The sequence below is a fragment of the Chrysemys picta genome, chromosome 9, assembly GCF_011386835.1.
Source record: "Chrysemys picta bellii isolate R12L10 chromosome 9, ASM1138683v2, whole genome shotgun sequence".
NCBI classification, from domain to species: domain Eukaryota; kingdom Metazoa; phylum Chordata; order Testudines; family Emydidae; genus Chrysemys; species Chrysemys picta.
Genome location: NC_088799.1, coordinates 8,606,588 through 8,615,531, shown reverse-complemented (window position 1 = coordinate 8,615,531; position 8,944 = coordinate 8,606,588). Strand labels below are relative to the sequence as shown.

Below are 8,944 nucleotides of genomic sequence, written 5' to 3'. Positions count from 1 at the left end.
GGGAGAGTGAGGTAGTCAGTGTGCGCCGGCGCAGTGCGCAGGGACTTGCCCACGTGAGGCGCTGCTCAGTGACTGGCGGGAGGCGCTGCGCCAGCCAGGGGTGCCGGCGGCGGCGGGAGGCGGAGCCGGGGGCGCTTTGCTGCGGCCGGGATGCGCTGGACGACAACGAGGGACAGAGGTACAAGCCGGGGCTCGGCTCCCGCCCGCCTGGCGGCCGGTTGGGGCAGGAGGGGCCGGTTTGGGGCCGGGGGGGGTAGAGTTTGAGGAGCGGAAGGGGGGCCCAGCGGGTGGGGGCTGCGCGTGGGGGGCCCAGAGGCTGGGGGCGGCGGGGGGCCAGCGTGATGGGGGCCCGGCTGGGGCTGGGGTGTGCAAGGGGGGCAGCGTGTTGGGGGCCTGGCTGGGGTGTGCAAGGGGGCCAGCGTGATGGGGGCCCGGCTGGGGCTGGGGTGTGCAAGGGGGGCAGCGTGTTGGGGGCCTGGCTGGGGTGTGCAAGGGGGGCAGCGTGTTGGGGGCCTGGCTGGGGTGTGCAAGGGGGGCAGCGTGTTGGGGGCCTGGCTGGGGTGTGCAAGGGGGGCAGCGTGTTGGGGGCCTGGCTGGGGTGTGCAAAGGGGGCAGCGTGTTGGGGGCCTGGCTGGGGTGTGCAAAGGGGGCAGCGTGTTGGGGGCCTGGCTGGGGTGTGCAAAGGGGGCAGCGTGTTGGGGGCCTGGCTGGGGTGTGCAAGGGGGGCAGCGTGTTGGGGGCCCGGCTGGGGCTGGGGTGTGCAAGGGGGGCAGCGTGTTGGCGGCCCGGTTGGGACTGGGGTGTGCAAGGGGTCCGCTTGCTCGGGGCCCAGGGTTGGCTGGGGCAGAGTGGCCCCTGCCCCCATTTTGGTTTGAGCTGGTAACCAGTTGCTGGGAGGGACTAGAGGGAAGTTGAGGCCCTGGTTTTGCTGTGTGGTGGAGGGAAGGACCCCATAGGAAAGGGACAGAGTTTCTTGCCAGCTGCCCAGAGAGTGGTTTGAGTTGTTGGAGGAAGCACAGAGCTATTCCCTGTGTCTTGGTTTCTATGTTTTCTTGAAACACTTTCTGTGACATCCATCAAGGAGGCTGGGAGAAGACATGCCCAAAATTCTTTCTCCCAGTTTCCAAGAAAAGACTAGTCTGAGCACACAGATTAAAAGGATCTTTATTGGTTAAAATTCACATTTAAAATCTACATTGTCTTTATGATGCTTAGGTTACTAGTGATTTAAATTATTCACTGAAAGAACTTTAAAGATTTCTAACTATTTACGGCGTTTGCTTTTTGTTGTATTTCTCAGGGTCATGGGAAACATGCAGGGGAATTTCGGAGACATTGGTACAGACTTCCCCAAAAAGCAATATGATTTCATTGGGGAATTTTGCCAAAAAACACTGAGGCCTTGCCTGGAGCAAGATATTTTGTTTATATTGCATCTCTATTTTGGCTTATTCCTTTCTTTGCTATCAGATGTCAGTGTAAAATGCAAGGAGTCACTCAAATGTAAGGTATCAAAGTGAACAGGTGCTCCTGGACCAGTCAGAGCAACCTTGCAAACTTTACTGGAGGAGTCTAGTTGTTTGCAGCTGACAGCAGGGTCCTTCTCCCTGTTCCAGTTTCTCACTCACTAAGGAAATGTGCACACTTCGAGCTGGTGCACTAAAAATTGATAGTAGCTGCGTCAGCGAGAGGGGCTGGTCACCACGAGTACATACCTATCTCAGACGATAGGCCAAGTAAAGTCTTGGATGTGTAGGGTCAAGTGAGTTCGTTCTTGGAGTGCGAGGATTTTTAGATGTGCAGAAGAAAGAAGAATTTTGGTGGCTGGAAATTGATATAGGGCTTGGGATGATTTGGTAACTTCAGAAGCAGAGGAGGACTTTGGAATCATTTTTCATTGTAGGAAGTGCTCAACCATACTGTGCTATCAACTCCCCTTCCTGGCCTTCCAGTCTTCTCTTGAAGAGATTTCCAGCATTGCTTCTCCCTCAATAAACTAAAGATTCAGCTGCCTCAGACCACCAGTTCTTAAGGCCTGGGCTATACTTTCAGATCATCATAGGTATAGTGTTCAGGAGTTCGAAAAATCCAGACCCCTGAGCATCGTAGCTATGCCGCTCTAAATCCCAGTGCAGACCTGGCTAGGTCAATGGAAGTATGCTTCCTTTGACCTAGCTACTGTTGCCTGGGGAGGTGGTGTTCCTATAGCAATGGAAGAGCCCTTCTGCCCTATGGGGTTATGCCAGCACATGATACAGTTCAGAGGCTGACAGCTGGTGCAAGGCACTGGCGCTCAGCACGGTCACTGGGGACCTGAGTTGCAAGGCAGAGGGAAGCTGAACAGAGAGTCCTGTGTGGTGGAGGGATAAAAACACAAATTGGATACATGGACACCTGTTCCAACTGAGCATCCTCAAATGGATGATCTTACAATCGCATTGTTGTTGCTGAAACTTCCAGCTCACCCAATAGGTTTTGATGGCATTTAATTTCTCAACTGTCTTGAGAGTTAAAACCATGGACATAAGAAGGGAAGTTTGCACCTTTTGGAGCTACTTTTTCATTCTCTGCATGCTTCAGAAGACAGGAAAACTTTCTCAAAAGATGCTAAGCACAGGCAACTTCACTTGAAATCAGTAGAAGCTGTAGGTGCTTAACAGCTTGGAAAGTAGGCTCTTAATTTTTTAATGAAAGCTTAAATTCTGCGAAAACATCAGGGAGGCCCCTCAATCCATGATACATGCAGAAACGGTGCATGTAAATTTCTAGTTCCTCTGCTCTTTACTCTGCTTGGACAATGAAAATAGACAAATTTCACTTTAGCTTTGTCAGTTGCACATTCCTGCTTTGATATAGTGACTGGGATGGTGTTTCAGAGTTTGTTTCATGTGATTATAAAACCAACCAAAAAGTTGCAAGTCTAAAAATTTTTAAATGGAATTAAAACTTTTCTACTAAAGACCTTATTTGTATAAAGATCAGCCTAATTTTTGGGCTAAACATGCCTGACACCATCCCTTTATTGGCAATAATTTTCATAACTTATTTTTTGTTATACATACTTGTACTATTGGACTTTGTCAGTCACTATTTGTAATACCTTACATGTGTATAGTATCTTTCATCCCAAAGCATGCTCTCTAGGTGTTACTTCACTACTCCGTGAAACTCAGCAGTTGTTCAGTGGTGCACAGAAACATTGCACAAAGGTTTAGAACAGGAAGTGAAGAGATACTATATCCAGTACTGTAAATTTTAATCTGTACAAACGGAATTACATCAAATTTGAGCTAAACATCAATAGCTGCTAATGCAGTGATATGTGATTATCTCCCATTTTCATTGTGTGTATAAATTAAAATTTTCCGTTTCCATATTTCAACCATTTAGTTGTTTTTTCAAAACTTTTCATAGGGTGGTCTTCTGTTCGTATTAAGCTAGCTGTGAAAATTCTCTAATAACTTCCAGAAATGCACATAATCTTTACAGTGTCGCAAGCATGTAGCTGAACAGAAAAAGGAAGAATATTCACAGTTAAGGATTCAAATGTGCCATATGTTTTCCAGTACTTCTTTTCACTGAGGATGGTGACATAGTAAGTTAATTTTGCTCTAGCAATGAATGTCTAAACATATAGTTTAGTGTTGACTAAAATATAGCTGGGATGGCACATGTATGAACTATGCTCACAAACAAAGTAAAAGGACCTTTTGGAGTTAAAAATTGTTGCACCTGTGCAGAATTTGGCCCTTGGTGTTAAATTGAGTTTCTGTACTTGAATATAACTATTTAATTTTACTGGAGAAAATACTAGTTGTGCACATCTGAGGCAAAATTGGACCTAAGTAATCTGGCAGTTTTTACATTTAATTTTAAAATGGCAGCCAGAAGAAGTTTATTGTATGAGGACTAATTATTCATACCAATGTTACATAAAATTAAATTTCTTTGCATTTATAGGGGTGCATGACACCTCTGCAAAATAAACTTGTATACCTGAAATACCTTGGTTTCAAAATTTAGTTAATATTGAATTGCTCCCAAGGTAAAATTTTGAATACCAAGTTTGTACTTGACGCTAACTTAGAACAAGAGTCCACATGTGCCAGTGCAACAAATGTTGTACCATATGTAATCTGTAAGTTATCTCACCTTGACACTAATCAGTATGTGGCAAATAAGGGGAAATAAATGGAAACATACTGTTTCAGTGTAGTGTAAATAAAATATAGTGGAGTTTAACATCCCCAAAGAGTGGGAGTATTCTCAGAGGTGGGGCAAACTGTGTGCTGTCATCCTGCTGTGCCTACTTACTGCAGCTAAGAAAACAGGACCTGGCAGTGAGTGATCCTAGACAGTGTATGCCATGTATTGCATTGGATTTAAGGATGTAGTGTCAGCTGTATCTTCAAAGTTTCTTTGATTTTTAAGCCCGAATTCTTAATTTTGATTTCATGTAACCGTTTTAATGTAACATTTGTAGTGGCAAAGTAGTGAGTTCTTTTTTTTTAAGGCACGTGTACAACTCTCCTGAGAAATATGTTGCACAGTTCAGTTTCTCTGCTATTAGTGCATTTTTCAGCTATTACCCCAAATATTTTTTTAAGTTGAGAGAGCACGCAAAACCAGTGATGGTTCTTGCAGCACTGAAAAAATTAAAGGTAGAAAATCTCTACTGTAGTATTTTTCAATTAAACGTTTTCATATAGAATATTGTTTTGCAGCTTTCAATTCTACTAATAATGATGAAAAGAGGAAACTTTTCAGACTGTTAAAATAATACTTAACCACTCCCGGGAAGGCTTTTTCTTAAAGGGGCACCATCTTGAAATCTACACTTGGGGAGATAGACTTTTTCGTATTTTTAAAAAATGTTTTCCTCTCCCCATTGTGTGAATGATTCAGGCAAACAGAAGAAACTGACTAGCAAAGCATGAGAAATAGTGAAATTGACTATACATTATGTGTGCCAAATGCCTGAACTGAAATATAGGGAAATGATCGTTAATCTTTGTAGTAATATGAAGTATTATAACAATAGTAAGTCAACTTTTTTGGACAGACGTGTATTAAGTTGATGTCCCATTTTTAAGAACATTGGGACTAGTGTCCAACAGTTAGTGACACAGTTTTGCAACAATATTGCAAATTTCATTTCGGCTTTGTGACACTTCTGCTTTGAGAACAACTCAAGTTAGCCTCATGTCTTTTTTTTACTGTTCGGTCTTATTTTCACTAGGTCGCTTTTCCTAGAAATTTCCCTCTGTTGCTCTAACTAATTCAGTTTAGTGCGGAGAAGACAATGGCAGCTGCAGGCATTTTTAGCCACAGTTGTCTCGGCCTGCTGGAGGTTAAAAAGCCAGCAGCAATCCAGAGTCCTGACAATGCTAGTGTTTCCGCTGGTGAAATTGCGTCAGTGTGGAGAAAGGCTAGTGTCAGACACCATATTAGAAAATCGCAAGGTTTAGAGGTGAACCAATGTCTCCAAATGGGATTGTGCATGAGAGCTGTTCTTAAAAAACATTGGAAGGTATGTTCATGAAGTTGTCTAGACTGATATTTTTATGGCTCAGGCTGCAAGACGCAGGCTCTTCTGTGCTCATCGTGGTATCTGAGTGTCTGAGATTGCCAGTAAGTGATGTTACAGGGATCTGAAGGAAGGTTCTGGAAAGTTCCATGGCAGTTAAAGGGAAACTACGACGACAAAAAGGGCAGTGAGTTAGGAGCCATTGAACCAGAGCGAAGTGAAGGGAGGTGTTGGCTGGCTGGCTTTGTGTTGAATCACTACCGTGCAGCTTGCTAGTTCTGTTTTTGTTGCCTGATAAGGTTCAGGAGCGCTGCTGCTGCTACTTGAAAGGCCCAATCAGCTCCTGTTGCAGTTTTCCAGAAAGGATCTCTGAAGCCTCGGTCTGTGTCTACACTACTGGGCTATGTCTACATTACTGCCGGATTGATGCTCTGGCAATCGATGCACTGGGGATTGATTTAGCGGGTCTAGTGAAGACCTGCTAAATCAACCACAGATCGCCCTCCGGTTGCCCCGAACGAGAAGAGTAAGGTAAGTCGACAGGAGAGTGTCTCCCGTTGACCCAGCACAGTGTAGACACCGCAGTAAGTCGACCTAAACTATGTCGACTCCAGCTACGTTATTCAGCTAAGTTGTGTAACTTAGGTCGACTTATCGTGGTAGTGTAGCCATACCCTAACTGGAGTCTGAGGCTATGTCTTCATTGCAGCTAGCCAATCCCCTATTGTTGCCGCCATCCACACACACAATACTGTGATCTGGGTTTGGTGGTGCTTCAAACCCGGGCAGGTGGACTGATTTTAAATCAGCAATTTTAATCTTGTCTTGCGTTTGTACTTTTTAGTTACTTACCAAAAGAAAGGTTGATTATCATTAGTTGATAACCATTAAAACGTGTTCATTTGCAATTAACTATAGCCCTTTACGCTAAACTTTGTATTTTTTGTTAACCAGGAGGAGATGTTCAAGCTATATAATTTCTTACATAAATGTAAACATACGTGTATTCATATTTCTATTCTCTTTTTTTGATACGATGTTGGAAAATGGCAAATGACACGTTTATTTACTAGATTAATTTTTTATTTGATTTAAGTCAAGCTACATTTGGAGTGAAATTGGAATTCAATGAAATGCACAAGTACTGCATTTTAAAATTGTTTTTATTCAAATAAACTTTATCAAAAACATGTTTTGCATTTAAAACTGATTTATTAAACATAGGATTATTAACTGTAATTAGTGCATTAAACTGTTTCTGATCACCATGTCCTTTAAGATTTCAAAACTCGTATTTCTCGTCCCCCATACCTCGTTTTTATTCATAGTTTGGAAGAGGGAAAACAAGCCCTTCTGCCTTTTCAACTCCCACTTGGTTTCTTAACTTTGAATGAACTAATCACTGAATTGAACTTATTGAATAACTGAAGAAAATATTCTCTCTGTACCGGCAGAACAGGCTACTGCTGTCAAAAGTGGGTTTAGCACTCCAGTAAACTCTAGTTCCAGGTGCTTGGCCAGTGACTTCTACCAGAGTAGTGGTCTTTCTTTAAAACTTTAGCAGCAAACTTGTAGTGCTTGAATATTTTTTTAAATTTAATTTAAATTATTTTAATGTTAAGAAGTTTAGGTCTTCATATAGGCAGTAATAATTTCAAGTTTAATTTTAAATACATTTATTTTAAAGAAGAAAATATTTAAATAAAACCTAATTTTAAAAATATATGTTATCTACTTGAACATGGGCTGGCTGGCTGGGCTGGCCCAGCCTGGAGGTCTAGGCTTGAGCCTGGTTTCCACTTTAATTGGGGTTGGTAACCTACCCACATGGGATACAGGCTAATCAACAGAGGTTCTGATAATTTTCCAGTGCCTACTCATAGACTTTAAGGTCAGAAGGGACCATTATGATCATCTAGTCTGACCTCCTGCACAACGCAGGCCACAGAATCTCACCCACCCACTCCTGTAACAAACCCCTAACCTATGCCTGAGTTATTGAAGTCCTCAAATCGTGGTTTAAAGACCTCAAGGTGCAGAGAATCCTCCAGCAAGTGACCCGTGCCCCACGCTGCAGAGGAAGGCGAAAAACCTCCGGGGCCTCTGTCAATCTGCCCTGGAGGAAAATTCCTTCCCGACCCCAAATATGGCGATCAGCTAAACCCTGAGCATGTGGGCAGGACTCACCAGCCAGCACCCAGGAAAGAATTCTCTGTAGTAACTCAGATCCCACCCCATCTAACATCCCATCACAGACCATTGGCTGTATTTTCTTGCCCTTTGCCTACTCCTTTCTTCCATACTGGACATCACCTTCCAGTTTGTATACACGGGTTCAGCATTTGAACTCCACATTTCATGTGGTCTGCTACATTTCTACTGCACTTCTACATACTTGAACAGAGATGCCAGCCAGCACACACATACGTTGTCCACGGTGCATTGCAAAACAATTCATAGTGGTGCAGTGCAAAGAGCTATGGGGTAACCCTCCAGAGGTCCTAGTGTCTCTCACTGGGGACTATAGCACCAGTGTGGACACAGTAACATGAGTAGAGCTTTGCAGTAAGGATGCTCTGCCTGGGCTATGCTAACCTGAGTGCTGATCACCCAGGCTAACTCTGCAGGTAAGATATACTCTTACGGAGGAACTAGCCTAAAGAGCGACAGGCGAAAGCCAGGAGAGGAAATGTGAGGAAATCCCCCTTATAGGAGTTGCTGTTATATCCCATTTAGGAGAACAGTAATGACTGCCTTATTAATAAGGCTGACAAAAAATAGACTACTTGCTCACCGTTGTGCTGGTGATCTGTACTGGTTTTTACCAATGTGTGTCCTAGTCTATTACTGCATGATTCACAACTCTCTGCAAGTCAGCCGCTGACCTTTCATGGTACAGTGGGAGTAGCTTTAAGAAAGTAGTACTAACCTTTAAATTCTTTACCCTCTGTTTGCATTTCTATCCCAGCAAAATAAAACCTATCCATTTTTCTGATTGTTCACTCTAATAGGTTTTTCAACCGTGAACTCTATAGTCAGGGTTATGTCAGGACTCCCACTGTCAACGTCTGTTTCCACATGTTCATAACTGAAATTCTCCTTTAAGGCTGGTTTCAGAGTAGCAGCCGTGTTAGTCTGTATCCGTAAAAAGAACAGGAGTACTTGTGGCACCTTAGAGACGAACAAATTTATTAGAGCATAAGCTTTCGTGGACTACAGCCCACTTCTTTGGATTCCACTCTGTATGCATCCGAAGAAGTGGGCTGTAGTCCACGAAAGCTTATGCTCTAATAAATTTGTTAGTCTCTAAGGTGCCACAAGTACTCCTGTTCCTTTAAGGCTGACATTTCTGTGCTTGATCTCAGTTTAGACACCACTCTCTCTTGTTTTTAAACGTGTGGAAGTTCCTTTGGTGTC

At 43.6% G+C, this 8,944-nt stretch overlaps 1 protein-coding gene across 3 annotated transcripts in view; it reads left to right on the top strand.

Annotated features, from left to right (window-relative positions):
- SENP5 (SUMO specific peptidase 5) overlaps positions 1 to 8,944 on the top strand; it is a 28,481-nt gene continuing 19,537 nt past the window's right edge. Inside the window, exons 1-2 of one of the 3 annotated variants that reach the window (XM_065557700.1) lie at positions 54 to 178; positions 3,490 to 3,595. The gene's annotated coding sequence lies outside the window, so the exon portion shown is untranslated. Of the gene's footprint in view, positions 179 to 3,489; positions 3,596 to 8,944 lie in introns of all 3 variants that reach the window. The other 2 variants (XM_005286001.5, XM_042853800.2) reach the window with 2 other exon arrangements.